Here is a 22,194-nt window from a genome sequence, read left to right on the forward strand (position 1 = left end):
GGCAATTAAGTTGTGTTTCACAGTTGGTTTTGGGTTGTTGTATAAAGAGTCAGCACAGTCAGATGGAAGCTCCAAAATCCCCACTGAAGAACACTCAGTCCCAAGAAGGTCCCCTACGCATTGGTGGTTCCTCCCAGGAGAGTCATATGGACCCAATCACTTTTTAAACTTTTATAATTTTCCTTTTTAAAATATATTTTTCATTGATTTCAGAGAGAGGAAGGGAGAAGGGGGAGAGAATCAGAAACATTAATGATGAGAGAGAATTATCGATTGGCTACCTCCTGCACGCCTCCTACTGAGGATCAGGCCAGAAACCCAGGCATGTGCCCAGACCTGGAATTGAACTGTGATCTCCTGGTTTATGGGTTTAACACTCAACCACTGAGCACACTGGCTGGGCAAATTTTATAATTTTAAATCATAAATAAAAGTCCATGTATCTTTAAATTAAATCTGGCCAGCGTATTCTCAAAATAAGCTCAGAAAAACTAAGAATGTTCTGTCAAGACATTGCTCGGTGATCAGAGACATTTGGGAAATGTGGTCAATATTCTCGAGACTCCTCCTCATGTCACCTTAGATATCAAAAGCTCTGAGAAGTTCTACAGAAAATAAACCTAACATTCTTAAACCTAAGGTTTTGCAAAAGTATTTGAGCTCTGAATTTCCTGCCCCAACTTTCTACCCTGTGTGACATTTATTGACCCAGTTTGGAACATGCTGGCTTTTGTGATGAGGCAATGTTAAATGCCAGAAAGAATATTAAGAAATAGCAGTTACATTGCCCAGATCCGTGGGCTTCGTACCCGAGACTACCATAGTTTTTATCTCTAGGGGCCATTCTCTGGCATCTATAAAACATGGGCTACTTTAGCTCATTGCAGCTCCAACCTCCCACAAGGTAGGTGTTCAAAATTGACCTCGTGATTCAGTTTCCGAAATCAACAATACAATTAATAGTGAAAAATAATAGTGTCAGTTTTTCAGCAAACCTATGGACATTCTTCTTGATTAGGTTTCTAAAAACCTTTATATGAAACAGCTGTCAAAAGGCAGAAATATTTGTCCAAAGACTGAAACAACACATTCATTTTTAAACCACTTGATTCTAAGATTTGATGACAAGTCAAGAAGATAAGTTATCAACTATCAACAATTTAGTTTTTGTATACATAGAGGGTAATACAAAATATGCTTTACATTGTTTTACGTGCCAGTGTTCTTTATAGATATTACTAAATATAGGTAACTAGAGGCCCGGTGCACAAAAATTTGTGCACTCGGGGCAGGGGGAGGGGGGCCCCTCAGCCTGGCCTGTGCCCTCTCGCAGTCTGGGACCCCTCGGGAGATAACGACCTGCTGGCTTAGACCTGCTCCCAGGTGGCAGAGGGCAGGCCCAATCCCTAGGTGCAGCCCCTGGTCGGGCTCAGAGCAGGGCCGATTGGGGAGTTGGGGCGCCGCCCCCTGTCATGCACAGAGCAGGGAGATTGGGAGGTTGTGATGCCACCCTCAGTCACGCTCAGGGTAGGGCCGATTGGGGGGTTGGGGCACCGTCCCCTGTCACACTCAAGGCAGGGGCGATGGGGAGGTTGCGGCGCCACCCTCGGTCACGCACAGAGCAGGGCCAATTAGGGGGTTGGGGCGCTGCCCCCGTCACACACAGAGCAGGGTCCATCAGGGGGTTGGGGCACCGCCCTCTATCACCCACAGAGCAGGGCCGATCAGGGGGTTGGGGCGCCGCCACTCACACTCAGGGCAGGGCCGATGGGGAGGTTATGGCTCTACCCCATCACACACAGAGCAGGGCCCGTGGGGGGCCCCTTCTGTCTGCTTCTCTCCCCCTTCTCCCTTCCTCTCTCTGAAATCAATGAAAAATATATTTTAAAAAGGAAAATTATAAAAGTTTAAAAAGTGATTGGGTCCATATGACTCTCCTGGGAGGAACCACCAATGCGTAGGGGACCTTCTTGGGACTGAGTGTTCTTCAGTGGGGATTTTGGAGCTTCCATCTGACTGTGCTGACTCTTTATACAACAACCCAAAACCAACTGTGAAACACAACTTAATTGCCCTTTTACTATATAGGGTAGAGGCCTGGTGCAAGTGTGGGGCCGGCTGGTTTGCCCTGAAGGGTGTCCTGGATCAGGGTGGGGGTCCCCACTGGGGTGCCTGGCCAGTCTGGGTGAGGGGCTGAGGGCTGTTTTCAGGCTGGGGGTGACTGAAGCTCCCAACTGCTCCTTTTTTTCTTTTTTCTTTTTTTTATTCTGGGCCAGCTTTACCTTGAGGCTTGGCTCCAGCTCTTAGGCCTCGGCTGAAAGTAGGTTTCTGGCCTTTGCTTACAATGTTGCGATTCTGCTGGCTGAAGTCCGGCGGTATTTGTTACAGAGTTTCTTAAACTGCCTGCTCAGAGGCCTGCAGCCGCAGGCGGGGAACGTTGGTTTCCTCCGTCACTGAGGCAAGCAAGCCTCATGTTAGTTTCAAGCTGCCTGGCTGCCGGCCACCATCTTGGCTGACAGTTAATTTGCATATCTCACTGATTAGCCAATGAAAAGGGTAGCGGTCGTACGCCAATTACCATGTTTCTCTTTTATTAGTGTAGATACCCAGGCTATAAAAACCATAGCAATCTGGATTAATCAAATTTTGGCATGTGGATTTATCAGGGTGTTATGAACCAATTTAAGAAATAGGAAAAACAACTGCATTTTGGTATTGGGTAGAAATAAAAATTCAAAAGTTGTTGGCTAGAAATAAAAATTCATCATCAAGCAAATATTAAATTAGAGCATTTGGAAACTTCATTCTAAAATTATTAAACTATACAAATAAAAGACATTCTTAAAAATATCCATGAGGCCTGATTTTTTTGTTTTGTTTCCAATCTAACTGGGTTCTCCCTCTCCAGTTAAATATCTCAGATTTCCTCTCAGTGAGATGCAGGCTGATTGCTAAAGGGCTCTTGCCACCTGAGAATGGCATCTGTCTCCCTGTCACCATGCCAACTCCTCCAGCTACAAACGAGGGATTTCCCCTGTTTTTTCCAGCCTTCCCTCTAATGAGGGAGAGACACTCAATCCTTCCTTGGGAAGAGCTCTATTTCTAATTACAATTGTTTCCTTTCCTCCACTTTTGTGTGAGGTGGAAAAAAAGGCTTGAGATGAAATCCTTTGTCTTTTTAAATATGATTTGTGTTTTCTCACCATTCTTACTGACGTCTTTGTGTGGTGCAGTGGATGGGATCCCACTGCATTTACATGGCAACCAGGAAATCAGTCATGCGGAGTTGCCATGGGAACAAGAGGGGGAAGGGAGGAGAAGTCCATTTTATCAGAGCAGGCTGTGTCCTTTCCTGGAAGCCTACAGAATATTTAGCCAGAGGTTATGATGAACACAACTACAAGGAAGATGCCCGTTGGCGTCAAGACCATTGTGTACTGGCATCTCACAGCATGCGGTAGATGAGGGTGTGAGTGAGCGGGTGGCAAACATTACAACAAGATGAAGGGTGTTGCCTTCTCCCCCATCAGAGCACAGAGGGTGCTGCTTGGTCCCTAGCAAGTTGTAGCCGGAAGTCTGTAAGCATAAGCTCCATGCTGCATTGCCTGAGGCTTCAGGTCTGCAGAGGAAGAGCAGGTAACCACGGATGTGCAAGAGAATGTGTCTCAGTGTGGGTAGGGGCACAGCTCTCCTTCTAAGGTAAGAAGAAGCCCTGAGCTGCAGAAGTAGGACAAAGGGTAATGTCCCAAGAAAAACGGAAGTGTCTGTTAAGTCTTGTTTCCTGCCACATCTGCTCAGAGCTGAAGGTTGTCAAAATTCAAATTTTAAAAAAAGAAAGTCACGTGAGGTTGGCCAGTGAGGTTGTGTTTTACAGGCATGATCCTTAGAACCCTCACTCGGTAGGCAGATTGTGTTTTATAACAGAAAATAGGGTCCGTGGGCCCGGAAACAGACTTGGCCCCTGGATTTATTTAGTCTGACCTTTGGGGAGTCAGAACTGACCCATAACTGATCATGTTTATCAGCAAAGTTGAGAGCACTCTACTTGATTTTAAGTTTTCTAATGACAATATTCTAATGGGCCAGAGATAGAAATGTTATTCTGTGATGGAGATCTTTCTCTTCGTAAAGTGAGAAAAATCCTCTCCTCCTCCTTTTTAAAAATTATTATTTTTTATTAAACAGCAGAATGTTACCCTTTTTCTCTTTTGAAGATAAAATAAACAAATTCTTGATTTCCACTCCCTTTTCCTCCAAACTACCCCCCCACCCACACCCCCCGGTTCCCTTATGCTCATTTCAGTAAATTGCTCTGCATTCATCCGTCACTCTAGGTGTTCCTTACTCTTATTTCCTTCACATCCAATTTAGCAGCAATTCTTACAGGTCTGGTTTCAAAATACATTCCAAATTCAATCTCCTCTCTCTACCTTTATTACCCATCATCTCTCTAAATTCTGAAAAAGCCTCATTACTGGTCACCCAGTTTCCATGAGTTCTACCTCACAATGTAAGTTAGATCATGGCATGCCCTGTTCAGCCACTCCCCACCCACCCCATGGCTGTACGTGACACTACGAATACAACAATGGCCCGCAAAACTCTATCTGATATGGCCCCTGACCACCTCTCCATCCTCCTACCCTAACACTTTCCTATTCGTGCATACCACTCTACCCACGCTGACCATCTTGTTGTTCTTTGAACACACCAAACATTCCTTCATCTCAGGGTCGTTGCATTTGCTGGAATACGCTTTCACACATGTTAGGAGTCCTCCTTCCCCCCTCATTTCCTTCAAGTCTCCAAATACCCTCTCCTACAGAACGCCTTCATATCAGCGTGGATCTTGGTATAAAATAGAAGCTACACAATCTTTAGCAGAATGAAGGGACTAGTTACAGAGGTGTGTGTAGGATTAGGGAAGCTAACAGCAAAATCTAACGCCATGTCTTTGAAGGGACAGAGGGAAGAACAGTGTTGTAGGAACAGGCCTAGAGACTCAAGGGCCTGCCCAGAAAGAGCTGTGGTGACTGAGGGAGAAAACCGGGGCCAGAGCAGCATAAACACACGGAGGAATAAACACACTGACCTCACTTTCTGCACTTCCGGCCAAACACAGCCGGGAACCAGAGTCCGGGGAGTCAGCGTAATGTAGTGTTGGGTACCATACAAGTTATCTATTGTTGCAAAACAAATTACCCCCAAATACCGTGGCTTCCAACAATAAACATTTATTATCTCTTACAGTTTCTGTGGGTCAGGATTTCGGAAGCAGCTTATCTGGATGTTTTCATGAGATAGCAGTCAAGAGGTCAGTTATTTGAAGGTTTGTGTAGGGTGCAGGATCCACTTCCAAGGAGGCTCGCTCACACAGCTGGTGAGCCTGTTGCTGGTTGTTGGCCTGAGACCAAAGATCCTCCCCATCTGGGCCTCTCTGCAGGGCTGCTTGAGTGTCCTCCCAATATGGCACCTGGCTGCCTCCAGAGTGAGTGATTCAAGAGGCCAAGACGGACACGACAATGCCTGTTATGACATAGCCTTGAAAATTACACACTGTCACCTCAGCCTCACTCAATTAGTCATAGATCAGTTCTGAGTTAATATCCATGAGGAGGCCACACAAGGGTGCTAACAGCAGAAGTGGAGAATAATTGGGGGCTATTTTGGAGATACCAAGGGGTACAGGGCAAAGCAAAGAAAGGTGGAGAATGAATTGAAATGGTGAGGGAGGGGTGGAAATCAGAGAATAACCAGCACCCTTCCTTAACCATCCTGCTTAAAATATTGCATGCAGCCTGGCCAGTGTGGCTCAGTGGTTGAGTGTTGACCCCTGAACCAAGAGGTTGCTGGCTCAATTTCCGGTCAGGACACATGCCCAGGTTGCTGGTTTGATCCCAGTGGGGGGCATGCAGGAGGCAGCTGATCAATGTTGATGTTTCTCTCTCATCAGTGATTGTATCTCCCTTTCCCTTCCTCTCTCCCTAAAAAATCAATAAAAACATAATAAAAAATATTGCATGCACACCCACCACTCTGTTCCCCTTTACCCCATTTGATTTTTCCTCACGGGAATTAATGGTATCTGATACATCATATTTATGTATCAACTATTTTATTTTTTATTTACTCACTATCATATAAACTCCAAAGAGGCTTAGTCTATTTTGTTTCCTGCTGGCACCCAATAAGCTTCCAATAAATACTTGTATATTTGAATGTATAAGTTATACCCAATTTCAGTTAATGAAGATAAGCACACAGCTATCTTCTCAGAAATTTAGGGGTAGAAAGATGTTTATATTGTCCCATCTGATGGTCATTATGGATAGTGGGTCTTTGAAGAATTTCCTTAAACTATTGCAGAATAAAATGTCTTGCTAATGATTAAGCAAATTCATTCATTCTGAACACTTTAACTTCTTCCTCAAAAACTCATTTTTCTCTAGTGCTGTCTCCTCAACTATAACATGTACAAATTCTTTCCCTCTTGACTGTATTATTTGGGATTATTGCTCTCACCTTCTTCAGCTATAAAACCATTTGTTTATGTAATCCTTAACTAACGGTGAAGGTAATGTAGTTTTCCACTCTCAGGCAGTGTACCAAGTGTGTTTATAGTGTATTGGTGGGTTTTTAAGTCATATTTATGCTGTCAATTTTCAGCTAGTATAACTCTACTTTCTAGATGCAAACATTTGGGGGTGGAGAATTGTGAGGAATGTACATAAATATTTTAATAGCAAGCAAATGACTTGCTGTGGTCTGGGTGAATTCCAGTATTTTGAGCTGGGAAGGACTCAATGATAATAACTGATCTTGTGCAAATAACTTACTCTTTTCATTTGAAAACACAACCATACATGAGGATGTATAAAGAATAACAAACTTTTTTACTAACAAACTATAGGATTTAATGATTTTTTAAAATTATAAATAAATGCCCTGGCCAGAGTGGCTCAGTAATTGAGTGTCGACCTATGAACCAGGAGGTCACGGTTCAATTCCCTGTAGGGGCACATGCCCGGGTTTCGGGCTTGATCCCCAGTGTGGGGCCTGCAGGAGGTAGCCAGTAAATGATTCTCTCTCATCATTGATGTTTCTATATCTCTATCTCTCTCCCTTCCTCTCTGAAATCAATAAAAATATATTTTAAAAATAAACCTACAGATGTTTGGCTTATAATTTTCCTCCTAAAATTAATCTGTGTTTCACCTGGCATGCTTTTGCTTCTATTCATATATGCAACAGATATTTACTGCACACCTACTACGTGCTATTCACTGGGCATGGTGAGAGGTACTAGAGATGCAGCACTGAGTAAGACATCACCTGTGTATTCTAGAATCCCACATATAGTAGAGGAGAGAGAATGGGAAACATGCAATAACCATGCCGTGTGATAAGAGCTATAACCAGAATAAGTAAGGCGTGATTTGTGGAGAAGGGGAGAAACACATAGCCCAGTCATTTTCTTTTAGAAAATCATATAAGTAAAAATAGCAATTTGCTAATGAATCTTATTGTTTTTGCCAAGTCAATAGTTTGAGATTTCCAAATTTACTATATCCCTCACAATTCTTCTCTGCTGAAATTTCCCTCTCTACCCATACAATTCATACTTAAAGAGTGTTGAATAAATTTTTACTAAAGCAACTGAAGTCATTTTTGTAACATTTTATAGGAAGTTATATCAAATGTTTTGCATTACTGAAAATGTACCTTCCTAGTTTACAGATTTGGAAGAAGAACAATCAATTGACAAAACTTTATAAGAGCTTTCTGCATATAGTGGGTCTTCATTATAACTGAGTAAATAACAGATTTTTCCTCCTGGTTTAATATTATTCCTTCAGCGTCTTCCCTCTTTCAAATTCAATATTACATTTTCCTCCTTGCCACATCCTCTCCTCATTTTTTCTGATTCCCAAGGGCATTTTTGTAATATTTCAAGGAGCCTTGGTGGTTTGTTTGCTCATTCGCTTAGAATTTTGTAAAATGTATGTTCTTGTCCTTTCTACGTGGTCGGTAATACAACTCTCTTCCATGGAGCCTAATTATTTAGGTTCACTTAAACTTAACAAACACATACTGAGCACACACAACATGCCGGCACTGAGTGAGGTGCTGAGGACACAGGTGTCAGATACGACCCCTGTCCTCAGGGAGCACTCAGACAAGTTACTAGACTCAGCCCAGTGGGATTCACCACCCCACGCTCAGCACGATTCTCTCCCCAACGCCTATGGTTCTGTTTCTGAAATTCTATCATGGAAAAGTCAAAGTGAGGACCTTAAAAGTTGGGAGAAACTAGAGCTGTGGGGATCATAGGCAAACCTGTGGATATTCTATATAGTATGGGAATCAACAAAGATAGGATGTCTCCAAACACCTTTCATTCTCCAGACTTTTGCCAACCTGTTTACTATTGAAATAGATCACCCGGTCTGCTCAGCATTATCTGGCACAGAAAAATCAAGTCTTACCTTTCTGCCTTGCGTACAAATGATTGGAGTTCTTATTCTATAGCTTTTCTCCCAACGCACTTCAAAAATGATTTACTCCTGTGATACTGTTCTCACTGATTCGTATCCTTTCATTCTGACATTCCTTTCAAAGGATTGTTTTTCCAAGGCTTTGCTTGTGCACAGTGTTCCCTCATCTCTGTCATGCTTGGTTGCTGACTCCCTGTTCTTCTTCTTTTTTTAAATACATGTTTATTGATTTCAGAGGGGAAGGGAGAGGGAGAGAGAGAGAGAAATATCTATGACGAGAGAGAATCATTGATCGGCTGCTTCCTGCACACCCCACACTGGGGATCAAGGCCGAAACCCTCAGATATGCCCCTACAGGGAATCAACTGTGACCTCCTGGTTCATAAGTCAAAGCTCAACCACTGAGACATGCTGGCTGGGCGCTGACTCCCTGTTCTTGATCTCATTGCTTGTTTCCTGTTGTCCCTGATATTCTGTGTGGATGGATCTTCAGAACCATTTTAGAGGGGACATGTAGAATTACTTTTTGCAGAATTACTTTTGTGTTTATGGTAATAATGCATGTGGTTTAAATTCTTCTGTTAACCTTGGTGACAGTCCAGCTCCACCGTTTGCTCATGGAGGGTTTGGAACACTTCCTACTTAGGGGAAGACCAGAACTTCAGCCGGCAGTCTCCACTCAGGGGGTGTCTAGCCTTTGTTCCTACTTAAGCTGGCCAAACTCCCCCTGGGCACAGCTGTTTGGATCCACATCCATACCTCTATGGCTCTTTCTTACCTACTTCCAGCTCTAGTTCTGCCTCCCCCTCCATCTCCTGCCTTTTTCCTTCTTGTGTCCTTACATACTCAGTGTCATTCATCATTGACAAGACCTCGTGCTTCACAATGAACCCACCTCCAGCCCTCCCAGCTTTTGCCCACCCTTGGCCTCTGAGTCCATTCCTTTCTCCTTCCCATCAACACTTGTATTTTTCTCCTGAGGTGTTAGGAAAGCAAATTTATCAAGCTCATTCATCACCGATGACCTCCCAAGGCTTCATGTATGTGACACATACATATATACATTTGGGTTAACAACCCCAATGAGTTCAATTTTGGTGACATTTCAGGCAATATCAGAGAATTGGGGGGCTTCACACCGTTCCACTTAATCCCCTAGTTAGCCTGCCCCGGGCCAAGGGAAAGAAGAACTCTTGCTTCTAGCACTTTGCCCTCTCTGGAGGAAGAGTTGGCCATCACTCTGCAAACCCCTTGACCTACTAGCTTTTATGCTGGGCTCTGAGACAGAGATTGGCCGTTTTCATTTGTGAGGGTCAGCGCCTCTCTCTTAAGAAAGATTAATTCTGCTCACCCTACCCCCTGACCCTCTTTAAACCAAATAAGATTCCATTTTCCTGGCTCCTAACAGCTGGGATTGGCTCAGATGTCTGGGGGAGGGAATGATTCTATGACACACAGATCAGATCATAATTATGCCTCGTTTTGAAGAAGTTTTCAGAGAGACTTCTATTCCCTTGAGTTGATCCAAGAAATGCCTGGAATTCTGTTTGTTGTTTTCTTCTGTGATAATAGCTCAATGATTTACTTATTCATTTTAATGACTACTTGGCACAATTAAGCAAGCCATTAAATGTATCATCAATGTATATGAGTGGACAAGATTTATTAGTATATGAAATCACCTTATTCCCATTTCACTTTCCCCTGTTCATCGCAGCCCACACATATGCTCAAGGAGTGCATTGCTGGTGCAGTTTGCAGCTCCTCTCCCATCAATAGAATAAGAAAGGATAAAGAGAGACCAGAATTGAGACATCGACAGAAAAGTAGGGAGGTCTTAGCCAGAGAAGGCAACTCAATCAAAATGATAAAGGACTAGGTGGACATGGCAAGGCGGGGGGAGGGAGAGAGGAATAATATCATAGAGAGATTAGAGGAAGAGTTGGAGGATTTGACATATGAGAAGCTCTGGGACAGCTGTGAGGTGGCAAAAGCTGGAGAGTGCAGGAGGGTATGTGAAAAGTGTTTCTGGCTTATAAATTCATCTCTTTAAAGTTCATCCACAAATGCAAGTGAAGAATAGCTTTCTTTCTATTTATTTTAAAAATCTATTTTTTAAAATTACCTTTTATTGCCAGACTCTGCTTCTTTATAAACAATTCACTACAGAAATGGAACCAGGAGTTGATTCAGATTCTTTAGGCCTGATCCCTCTCCTGCATTATTGAACATTCTAGCTGGATGTTCCTTGGAGTTCCTTAATATGAACATCCCCCAAATTATAGATATTGTTTCACCTAAAGCTTGTTCCCCTTTCAATAGCACCATTTTATTGAATGGTTACCTAGATAACAAATATTTAGAATTTGGTATGCATGTGCCATGGTTTTCTCCAGACAATTTCCAAAATAAAAGGGGGGCGGGGGGCTATTGTTTCTTATCCTATGACCACCTTCTCAGATCATAAACTTCCTTTTTGCTTTCCTTAGTCACCCAAAGGAATACAAAAGCAGTTTTGGAATTCCTGCCAATGATGTATTTTCATTATACAAACTAGTATAATGAAACTATTAACTAGTGTGTGACAAGCAAGGATGAATAGATGACGGCCCTAGCCTTGACGCGCTCAAATACTAATGAGTGAGGTGGAGATATAACCACTCATTAAAACAATGCAGTTAGTGCAGAAATGGAGATAGAGGGAAGGGACCATGTACCCACAAAAGAGGACACAACGGGCTCTGCCTGTGCAATCAGGGAAAGCTTCTGAGAGGAGTGGAGTCTGCCAGGAAAAGGAGGGGTTTCCAGCAGACAAAGTGGAGGGAGGAATAAGGGCATTTTTGGCAAAAGGAAGAGCGTATAGCAAGAAGTAGAGGAGAAAAGAACATGGCTTTATAAGAAACCTGCCTTAAAAGTGGATGGGGGTTGTGCTGATATGTTGCTGCAACAGGCTACATAATAACCTTAGAGGGTAGTTGGGTAATATTTCAGAATGCCTGTATGCATTCCATGCAAAGGGATTAAAATTTGTATCCTGTAAGTGATGGGGAGGGGAGGTACTGAGAAATTTTATCAGGGCAGAGTGACATGCTCAACTCTTCATTTCAGGTACATACTTCTAGTGGTCCTGGCTAAGAAGAAAAGCTGGAGGCAGGAGGAAGTATTGCAGTCACATAGGGAAAGCCAAGCAATTTCTGTCATTAAGACAATAGCAGAGTAATAGAGGAGGGCGGTGGTCAAAGAGATAATCTGGTGGTGGGAATGAAAGGATGAGGAACTTTAAATCAGACATAGGGTAACAGAGATAATGGTGCTGATATTATTCTGATATTTCTGCTGTGGGCAACTGGGTTATATGATGATACAGAGAGGGGAACAAGCTTCAGATGAAACAATATCTATATTTGGGGGAATGTTCATATTAAGGAACATCCAGCTAGAATGTTCCATAATGCAGGAGAGAGAACAGGCCAAGATGATTTCTCTTTATTACCACCGCCTCTTCTATCAGGTAGATGTAAGAAATACAAGGTATCAATGCCCACAAACAGGGCCATTGATGACTATTAGATTTTACAGGTCTTTGTTTTATGCATTGATGAAATGTACTTAGGATAGGTTCATATTTAGTTACTGATGGCATGAACTATTAATGGTGAAATGCAATTTTATCTCCTAAGAAATGAACTCTCTGCAGACAGCATGAATGCTTACCACACTTGTGTTAAGAGCTCTGACCTGGATTAAATCTACTCTCTTAACCAATCTATACCCCCACCTCTCAAGAAAAACAGGCTATTGGGATCACTTGAAAACAATGAGGTTAATGACAGGAAGAGAAAGATCTTAAAATCTAGTTTTCACTTCCCAGCAATGGTCAAGTTAACCTACTGAGAGTTTTGTAAGGGCCAGAGATGAAGAAACAAGCAGCAGGCAGACAACTTCCTAGCGGTGTTATTGTCTGAGAGAGATTTTCCTATGTGACAGAAAAATGACTACCAACCACTCTCTGATGGCTGAGAGGAGAGTGAGAAGGGAAGGGAGAGAGGATTAAAGAGACCTATTTGAATCCAGAGTTAATGCCAGAATCCACTATCTAAAATTCACCAAAGATTTGTTTGTCTAATCTTTCTTTCCTTTTTTAAAGGATAACTACATGTTTATTTTTTAAAATATATTTTTTATTTTAGCAAGGAAGGGAAAGGGAGAGAGAGATAGAAACATCAATGATGAGAGAGACTCATTGATTGGCTGCCTCCTGCATGACCCACACTGGGGATTGAGCCCGCAACCTGGGTATGTGCCCTTGATCAGAATCAAACCTAGGACCCTTCAGTCTGCAGGCCAACGCTCTAGCCACTGAGCTAAACCAGCTAGGGCTATTTCTCTAATCTTTCCAACCGTTAATAATTGTGCTTCTCATTTTTCTTAGACTTGGTATCACATATACATATTTAAACTTTTGTATAACAGCTTCTGATAACCCTTGGCACCAAGATTCCTGATTTAGAAGTAATTCATGTCTGATTTTCATAGGGTTGCCGGAGGCTGTGGGAATCCATATCTAATCCTTTCCCACTACCTCGACTCTATTTGCTGGTGTTTCAAAAGCAGTTCCTCACTGTTAATCTTAAAACAATTCATTTGTAATTTTCTAATGTTAGTGAGTTGTCACCAGGGTCCTTTTTGATAAAAGATTTCCAGGAAGAAATAAAGAAACAACATTCATGGGACATCAAAGGAAAACAAAGGGTGTCCTAGGACTATCTCAGCACATTTCATAGAAATTCAATTCTTCTGGGTTAATGTGCCATCGTCCCCAAGGTGGTTTGGGAGGACTTACTTGGTGACTTACCTGATAATCTCGTTATCTTGCATCAGCCCTGGATTTCCACCATTTCCTGTTAGTTGACTTGCTGGAATGTTTAAGGTGAGACTGGATTTAAACAGTGGAGTTTGGGGGATTAACTCTGTTGCTGGGGAAAATGAACTTTCCAGCCCAGCTGGTGTGGCTCAGTGGTTTGCACCGAGAGGGCACCCATTTGATCCCCAGCAGGGAGTGTGCAGGAGGCAGCCAGTTGATGCTGATGTTTCTATCTCCCTCTCCTTTTCTCTCTCTCTAAAAATCAGTTAAAAAATATATTTTTAAAAATTAACTTTCCAGGCACTGATTCCTAAGGAGAGATTTTTGAGCAGAGCAACCTGGACACTGGAACCCCAACCCCCATCCCCACCCCCACCCATCCCCATCCCCAGCCTGTGGTTAAACTGTAGCTTCTGCAAAACACCTATGTGGTTTTTGGAAGAGAATGACTTGCAAGCTGAACAAATTGCCACCAAGAGCATCAGGGTGTAGTCGTGAATATACTAATGGTGGGGAATCCACAAACCAAGTACTGGTCCTGGTTTGGCTGCTGACTATAGACGTCACTTGCCTTTTCTGAGCTTCATCTTTCTCTAAAAGTAATAAGAGCTAATATGTGCCGAATGCGAATACTTCCTCTGTTTCAGGAATTACTACATTGTTTTTGTGTACCATCTCCTTTTATCCTCAAATATCTGCTGTGGGGTGTGACAAAATGTGATTTCCCTTTTGCAGGTGAGGAAATCGAGGCAAGTAGAATTGAAATAATTTGCCCAAGTTCATGCAGTCAGTAATGACAGCTTTGGATTCAAATCCTGATGGATGAACAGACTTCCTGCAGTCTCTACTCTTGTCCATAACACTGCACCACCTTCTAAAGTGACAGGAAGGACTCTGCTGGTCCTTTCAGTTCTACCGGTGTGTGTGTGTGTGTGTGTGTGTGTGTGTGTGTGCGCGCGCGCGCGGGCACACTCGGGGAGAGGGGGGTGGGGGGTGTGCAGGAGAGAGCTCTCTTTCTGGGCCAGGACTATATAGCACCTATGACCCCCTCCTTCCTTCCCACCATCAAGTATCTTAGGAACATGTGTTCATTGTTAGGCTACAGGTAGCATTGCAGGACTTGGTTTAGCTCCAAAGCCCCACAAGGAATACTTATCAGGGCCATTCTTTCCTGAGTATATGGGTTAAGCAAGACTTCAGTGGTAGTGGGGCCTTGGGGAAATTGGGCGTTGGATATTGGCAACAGAGAAAAATGCTGCAGCAATGTGCTGCAAGCATCCCGCCAGCTCATGTGAAGGGGACTACAGCGAATGAGAAGGACCCATTGAGGCCGGGGCTGGATCTCAGGGCCAGAACCCGGCCAGGGGCTGTTGACCCTCCTTAAAGAACAGCTGCAGCTGCAGCACCAACAGCCAGGAAAACAAGCCAAGTTCAGGCTAAGAAAGCAGACTGTGTGCCGGCCTGGGGGTCCGCAGATGAGGCAGTTGCTGAAGGCGGTTGTGGAGATGAGGGTGAGGAAACAAAAGGGATAAGAAGGAGCAGAGCACCAAAGGGGCTGGGAACAAAGAGGTAAAGGGGGATTCTTCTAGTCACAGAGTGTCAGGAGCCCAGGAAAAGGCGAGACCCCTAGAGAGCCCTGAAATGGAGTGAGAGGGGAAGAAGAAAGCAGCTCACAGCTACCCAGAGGAGGAGGAAGTGGGAGATGTGCTGCTTCCTGTAGAAAAAGCGATGACTGAAGACAAAGCTGGGTGGGGACTAGTCCCTGGGCTGCAGGCGCCGCTGCTACACATACACACGCAGCCGCCACTCCGTGGGCAGCTCCTACTACTGCCGCTGGGCTGGGCTGGGCTGGGCTGGGCTGGGCGGGCTGCGCGGAGCTCGCTGCTCACATCGGCGGAGAGAGGAGAGAAGCCACTCTTCTCTGACCACCTCGCAGCCAAGGTAAAAGAAAAGCTTCTCATGTGGCTCCTTTTGAAACGAGTAACAGGACCGGCGCCTGTGGTTTTAAGGGCAGATTTCTTAGGGCAGACGAGACATTGTTTCAGGACTGGGGGAAATGATTAGGATGGGTTCTTTTAGAAGGGCTTTTTTTGAATGACCACATTTGCCATTTTTTTTTTTTTTATGCAAAGATTATTAGTGCTTCGCTTCGGTGACTGGTCAAGAAAACACAGTAAATGAAAGAAGCTGTTTGCATAGTTCTCTTGGAAGCGAAGCAGGGCTGGTTGGAAATCGGTTGGAGCTGTGGGGCTGTGCGCTGATCTTCTGAGCGTCGCAGTCCTGCCTTAGGGGTGTAAGTGGTGTAAAATGTTAATTGCATTATCTTTCCTACACATTGCGCTGGCGTATCTTTTGTTTTGCAGCATAATGACTGTGATTTGGCTTTTTGGGGGGATGGGGTTTAGATCCTTTGGTACTCAGAATTTGCCAACAAAGGCGGTGGGATTGCGTATGTGAGGGACAGTATTTACCATTAAGAAAAAGAGAAAAAAAAAAAAAAGCGTGTCTTCCTTCTGCTCGGTCTCGCTGCTTTCAGGATAACCTCAGAAACAGCTACCATTTGCCAGTAGGTCTCATCCTAAAGTTGCATCCTTTCTCGGGGGAGTGTGGCAGGTTTAACTTGCCCCAAATGTATACGTGGATTTTATGTTTCTATGGATTTTTTTTTAAATCTCTAGGTGAAGATACATATTAATTTCAGTGAGAGATTAAATGTCTACGTGTTTCTGAGTTGTTTCCTTACCTGCATACAGACTGAGATAGTAAGATCAGAACGCAATTTTTATTCTTTGGTTTTCTTGAGTAACGGATGCTCTTAATGAGAGTCTGTGATCATGACTTGTTCACATATTTATGAATGATATGTAAACGTGCAGTAACTAGGTCTATGGGATAAGAAATGAGATTGTGATTCTGTTTGCATCATATGTTGGAGAAAGTGTAGCTGGTTTTAAAAATTATGCTTTGTCTCCAAAAGCAAGTGCAGTTAAGCAATAAATGGTCATTGATAAAAGGTTTTTCTTGAATTATTAGAATGAAAGAAGACACGTATTCAAAGGAAAGAAAGAACTGCTTATAGTAGAGTAAAAATAATATAAAGGTCACATTTACACACTAAGAAATTCTTAAAATATAGGTTTTTAAACACTAAATAAGTCATTGAGAGTGTATATGCCTTCCCATTTATCACCATTCTCAATTAGGAGGAGCTATAGGGTTTTTTAAAATGCCATTTTAGGAAATGGATTTGGCTTCCCAAGATTTGTGGTGTAACAGCACATTTTTGAGAGAGAAGGAAAAATATCTACTTTTCTGAGGTTCCTCATTACATGAAACCTGTGCGATATCTAAGAGGCAAAATATTGCTGCTGTTAAAACCACGTAGCTCCCTGATTCACTGCATTGAATCAAAACAAGTCACGCCGCGCTTTCTGCAGTTCCACTTCCCATTTGCCTCCTATGGCAAACAGAGAGATATCTGCCGGAGAGGGGATCTAGGCTGGGCCTGGGGTCCAGAAGACCCCACCCGGAGAGCTCTGATCAAGCCGCCTGCCAATAAGTGAAGTCGTGGATGAAAGAATAAGTGCCTCACCCTCGGGTACTTACTCATCTATAGGCTGTATTCACTAGATCATGCCAACACTGCTTTGTTTGGGGTGTGTAGACAATCTGCGTTCCTCTTCTTTGGGTGTTTCACACAAAAGTAAGAAAATAAAACCTTGTTCCATAGGCACTGGCGAGTCTAGGGAGCCCCCTGCTCTCTTTCAGAAAACGAAGAGGTGCCTGTTTTCTGCACAGCACACATTCCCTTCATTGTTAAATTCCAGCTTGAAGCACAACAATAGTGAGTAACAGCAGATCAGTAATTATAATGGTAGACGGTTTAGGGGCAAAAGATGAAAACGCTCCTACGCTGTTCAAATGAGACTGTTTCCACTTATTCTGGCCATATGGACTCTTGAAAGACATAATGCAAAAGCCCAGGGTACTCAGTGGCTTTTGAGGGAGTCGCCCAACACTGAAATTTTAATTGAATGTGTGGTGTGGTTTTTTTCTGCCATATGGCCAATGGCTGGGAGGAAACATGACTCTTACTTCATAGCCAGCCCTGGGCCTCATATGGTAGGCACGCAGTGAATGTATTTGGTTGACTGACTTTTTTAGCTTACTTCTGAAGGCAGGCCCAACTTTTCAGTATAAAACCTCTATGGTCAAAGCAGAAAGCCTGTTCAAAAAGACAGTTGTGGGCAGAAGAATATAACGTCATGAACTGAAAGGAATGCAGGCTTCCAGAGGTGGCAGATCTGCCTTTGAATCCTACCACTGGTTTTCACTACTTGACCTGGTATGTTAACTTACGAACCTTAGTTTCTTCATCGTAACGAGGGGTTAATCGTACCTAATCCAGGTGGTGGGGTTTTCTGTTTGGTTTCATTGATTTTTTTTTTTATATATATTTTATTGATTTTCTAGAGAGAGGGAGGGAGAGAGATAGAGAGTTAGAAACATCGATGAGAGAGAAACATCGATCAGCTGCCTCCTGCACATCTCCCACTGGGGATGTGCCCGCAACCAAGGTACATGCCCTTGACCGGAATCGAACCTGCGACCTTTCAGTCCGCAGGCTGACGCCCTATCCACTGAGCCAAACCGGTTTCGGCTGATTTTTATTTTGTTTTTGCTTTTGTTGTGGATATGTGAGTGCCTGGGACATGGTAGGTGTTCAGATGGCGTTTTTTTTCTCCCTAAGTGGCATAAGGGAAAGTTAGCATATGCTTGATCTTTGTCACTACCACAAAGGTTCTAGGAGACTTTTTTTTATTGTATAAAATATATATATATATTATGAAATTTCCCATTTTAACTATTTTTTAAATATATTTTTATTGATTTCAGAGAGGAGGGGAAAGGGAGAGAGAGAGAGAGAGAGAGAGAGAGAGAGAGAGAGAGAGAGAGAAAACATCAATGAATAGAGAGAATCATCAATCGGCTGCCTCCTGCACACCACCCACTGGGGATCAAGCCCCACAACCCGGGTATGTACCCTTGACTGGAATCGAACCCAGGACCCTTCAGTCTGCATTCTGACGCTCTATCCACTGAGCCAAACCAGCTACGGCCCTTTTAACTATTTTTAAGTGTATTATTCTATGACATTAAGTATATTGATATTGTTCAACCACCACCACCAATTTCTAGATCCACTACATCTTCTCATATTGAAACTCTGTTACTATTAAACAGTAGCTCCCCAATCCCTCCCTGCCCCACCACCCCAGCCCCTGGCAACCACCATTCTGTTTTCTGTCTCTATGATTTTGACTATTCTAGAAACCTCATATAAGTGGAGTCATACAGTATTTGTCTTTTTGTGACTAGCTTAATTCACTTAGCACTTGTCTTCAGGGTTCATCTATGTTATAGCATGTATCAGAATTTCCTTCCTCTTTAGGCTGGATATATTCCATTGTATGTATATACCATATTTTATTTATGGATTTAATGGACTGGGTTGCTTCCATGTTTTAGCTATTGTGAATAATGCTGCTATGAACATGGGTGTGCAAATATGTGTTCGAGTCGCTGCTTTCATCTCGTTTTGGGTACTCAGAAGTGGAATTGTTGGATCATATGTTAACTCTATGTTTAATTTTTTTTTTTTTTTTTTGAGGAGGAACTACCATACTGTTTTCCATAGCAGTTGCCTGCATGATTTAACATTCCCACTAGCTTTAACATTCCCACTAGCAGTGTAAAAGGGTTCCCTTTTCTCTACATCCTCAGCAACACTTGTTATTTTCTGAAGGTTTTGTTTATTTGTTTGTTGGTTTGTTTTTGATAGTAGCTATCCTAATAGGTGTGAATTGATCTTAGTGGTTTCAATTTGCATTTCCTCAGGATTAGTAACTTTGAGTCTCTTTTCATGCGCTCATTGGCCATTTATATATAGTCTTTGAAGAAATGTTTATTCAAGTCCTTTGCCCATTTTTCCCTTGGATTGTTTTGGAAGAGACATTTTTAAATGGTGGGATCTCTTAACATAGTGTGTCATAAAGATATGACTATAACGCTTGTATTTAATCTTCTGCATACATCAGTATTATTCCTGCCCAAGTAAAATACTTCTCTCAGAAATAACTCTATAGAGAAGAGCTGTAGTAAACAACAATAGGTTTCTGAGACAACAGGTTTCTACTAATAAAATGTGATTTTCATCTAAATTTCTTGTTCAAAAATAAAGACTCTTTCTGTGTTTAATTTCCCACTACACATTTTACTCCTGATGCCCAAACTAGTGAAGTAGGGTATACATGGGGCCAAGGAGAGCTGGGCAAGAAGATTAGGGAAGACTCAATTAACAAGGACACTATCTGAGCTTTATGCTGTGGTTGCAGTCACTGACCTTGAATGGTTTGAAGAGTTCTTCGATGATTGTATGTTAACTTTTTGTAATGCACTTTGTGTGTGTGTTTCGGGGTGGGGGATAGAGAGCTGGCAGATAATGACCCCTGAGTTTGTTTACTTCCTAAATCTATTCATTTCACAAGTTCTGGTTCTATGGATATCCAAGGAAGAGAGGAATTGCAGAGCTATATTAAGGCTTAGTCCCTGGCCTAAGACATCGGGAACAGTAGAGCTGAAAATGACTTGGGAAGCAACCTAGCCTGTATCAACCCCCCATGACTGGTAATGAAATGGGCTCAGAATTCAGTTATCTGTCCAAAGTTGCACAGTTGATTAACACCTCACCTCCCAATTCTATCTCTAGTTCACTTTCTTCCATAATAGGGCCAATAAATAGAGAAAGTGTTTATACTTTGTCATTTTTAAAATTGTTTATAAGACCAAATTATTTTGTTTAAAAAGAAGAGCACAATGTCTACATTTAATACCCTATGTAAATATAAAAAAAATTTTGTTCAAAATTGTTCAAATGTGAAGATGCCACTGTGGAAATGAAATTCAGATTTTTAGGTAAGAGATATATACATACACATATATCCATATACATAAAAAGCCAGGGGCCCTCACGACCAGAACAACTGGACGGATGACCGAACAGGCTGCATGTGGCGACCAGGCTGGGAGGGGAGTTAGTGAGGGATGACCAAACGACTGAACAGCAGGCTGCGTGGGGCGACCGACCAGGCTGGGAGGGGAGTTAGTGAGGGACGACCAAATGACTGAGCAGCAGGCTGCGTGGGGCTGCCAGACCGGCAGCAGGGGGCAGTTAGGGGAAACCAGGCAGGCAGGCAGGTGTGCGGTTAGGAGCCAGCAGTCCAGGATTGTGAGAGAGATGTCCGACTGCCACTTTAGGCCCAATCTCCAGGATCGGACCTAAAGTAGCGGTCGGACATCCCCCAAGGAGTCCTGGATTGGAGAGGGTGCAGGCTGGGCTGAGGGGACCCTTCCCTCCCATACATGAATTTCATGCACCAGGCCTCTAGTATATATATAAAAAGCCAGCGACCGTAACACCATAATGACTGGAACGACAGGTCACTATGATGCCCACTGTGGCCAGTGAACCAGCCCGATCAGGGGGTGGGGCCGGCCAGGCAACCTCCCGCTGCCCCTCCCCTCGGCTGGCCTGCTACTTATCGGATTCTCCCACCCTGATCAAGAGTGGGGCTGGCCAGCCAAACACCCCCCTGCCCTTCCCCCTGGCCAGCTCCGCCCCTGATCGCACTCCCCACCCCAGTAGGGGGCGGGGCTGGCCAGCCAACCTCCTGTAGACCCTCCCCCTAGCCAGCCCTGCCCCCTATGAGCCTCCACCATCCTGATCTGCCTGCAGCCCCTCCCCCCATCCGGCCCCACCCCTGATGGCCACCCCTACCCCAATAGGGGGTGGGGCTGGCCAGCCAACCTCCTTCAGCCCCTCCTCCCACCTGGCCCCACCCCAGGTTGCCCCCACCCACCTCGATCAGGGAAAGGACCGGCTGACCAACCATCCATTGCCCTTCCCTCAGGCTGCTGGCCCCTGATCTGCACCTCCCACCCCATTCGGGAGAGAGGCCAGCTGCCCACTACCCACAGCCCCTCCTCATGGCCAGCTACAGCCCCATTGGCCCCCAGGCCCCCAATCGAGGGAAGGGCCCACTGGCCAATCACCCGCAGCCTCTCCCCCAAGCCAGCCAGGCCCTGATCAAGCCCCGATCGAGGTGGGCCAGCCGGCCAACCTCTTGCCATCTCCTCCTCCTGACAGGCCCAGCTCTGACACGCCCCAATTGGAGCTGGGCCAGCTGGACTCTGCCCATGCACAAGTTCATGCACTGGGCCTCTAGTATATATATCAGCTAAGAGTGATACATCTACACTAATAAAAGAGAAGCATGCAAATTGGTGTCACTCCGCTACGCCCACCAGCCAATCAGATGAGTATGCAAATTAACCCAACAAAGATGGTGGTTAATTTGCATACACAGGTGTGGAGCGAAGAATGAAGGCTCTGGCCCAAGTAAAGACTGAAGACTGAAGACTGAAGAGACTTAGCTTCTCCACTGAGGCCTCAGCGGAGAAGCCAAGCCTCGCTGCAGCAGCAGCAGAGAAGCCAAGCGGCCATGGAACTGGAGGCTTGGGTTGCCCCCAGCAATGGAGGAAGCCAAGCTTCCAGCCCGCCCTGGCCGCCGCTCAAGGGAGAGAACAACACGCAGGCGCGGCCAGGAGCCTGAGAGATCAACACAGAGGGGCACCTGCTCCAAGCCTCCACGGTGTGGCTCGGGCAGGCCCCCAGTGGACACACACACACACACACACACACACACACACACACACACGGGGTGCCTGCTCCGAGCCTCCAACGTGGCTGGGGGCAGACCCCCAGCGAGGACACAC

The 22,194-nt window shown here is 44.2% G+C and overlaps 1 protein-coding gene across 2 annotated transcripts in view; it reads left to right on the plus strand.

Moving 5' to 3' along the window:
* The first annotated feature begins 15,156 nt into the window (after positions 1-15,156).
* The window catches only part of GNG2 (G protein subunit gamma 2), a 111,333-nt gene continuing 104,295 nt past the window's right edge, over positions 15,157-22,194 (plus strand). Inside the window, exon 1 of one of the 2 annotated variants that reach the window (XM_036306857.1) lies at positions 15,157-15,300. The gene's annotated coding sequence lies outside the window, so the exon portion shown is untranslated. The remainder of the gene's footprint in view (positions 15,301-22,194) is intronic. The other variant, XM_036306866.1, reaches the window with a different exon arrangement.

Source organism: Myotis myotis, unplaced genomic scaffold (assembly GCF_014108235.1).
Source record: "Myotis myotis isolate mMyoMyo1 unplaced genomic scaffold, mMyoMyo1.p scaffold_m19_p_1, whole genome shotgun sequence".
NCBI lineage: Eukaryota > Metazoa > Chordata > Mammalia > Chiroptera > Vespertilionidae > Myotis > Myotis myotis.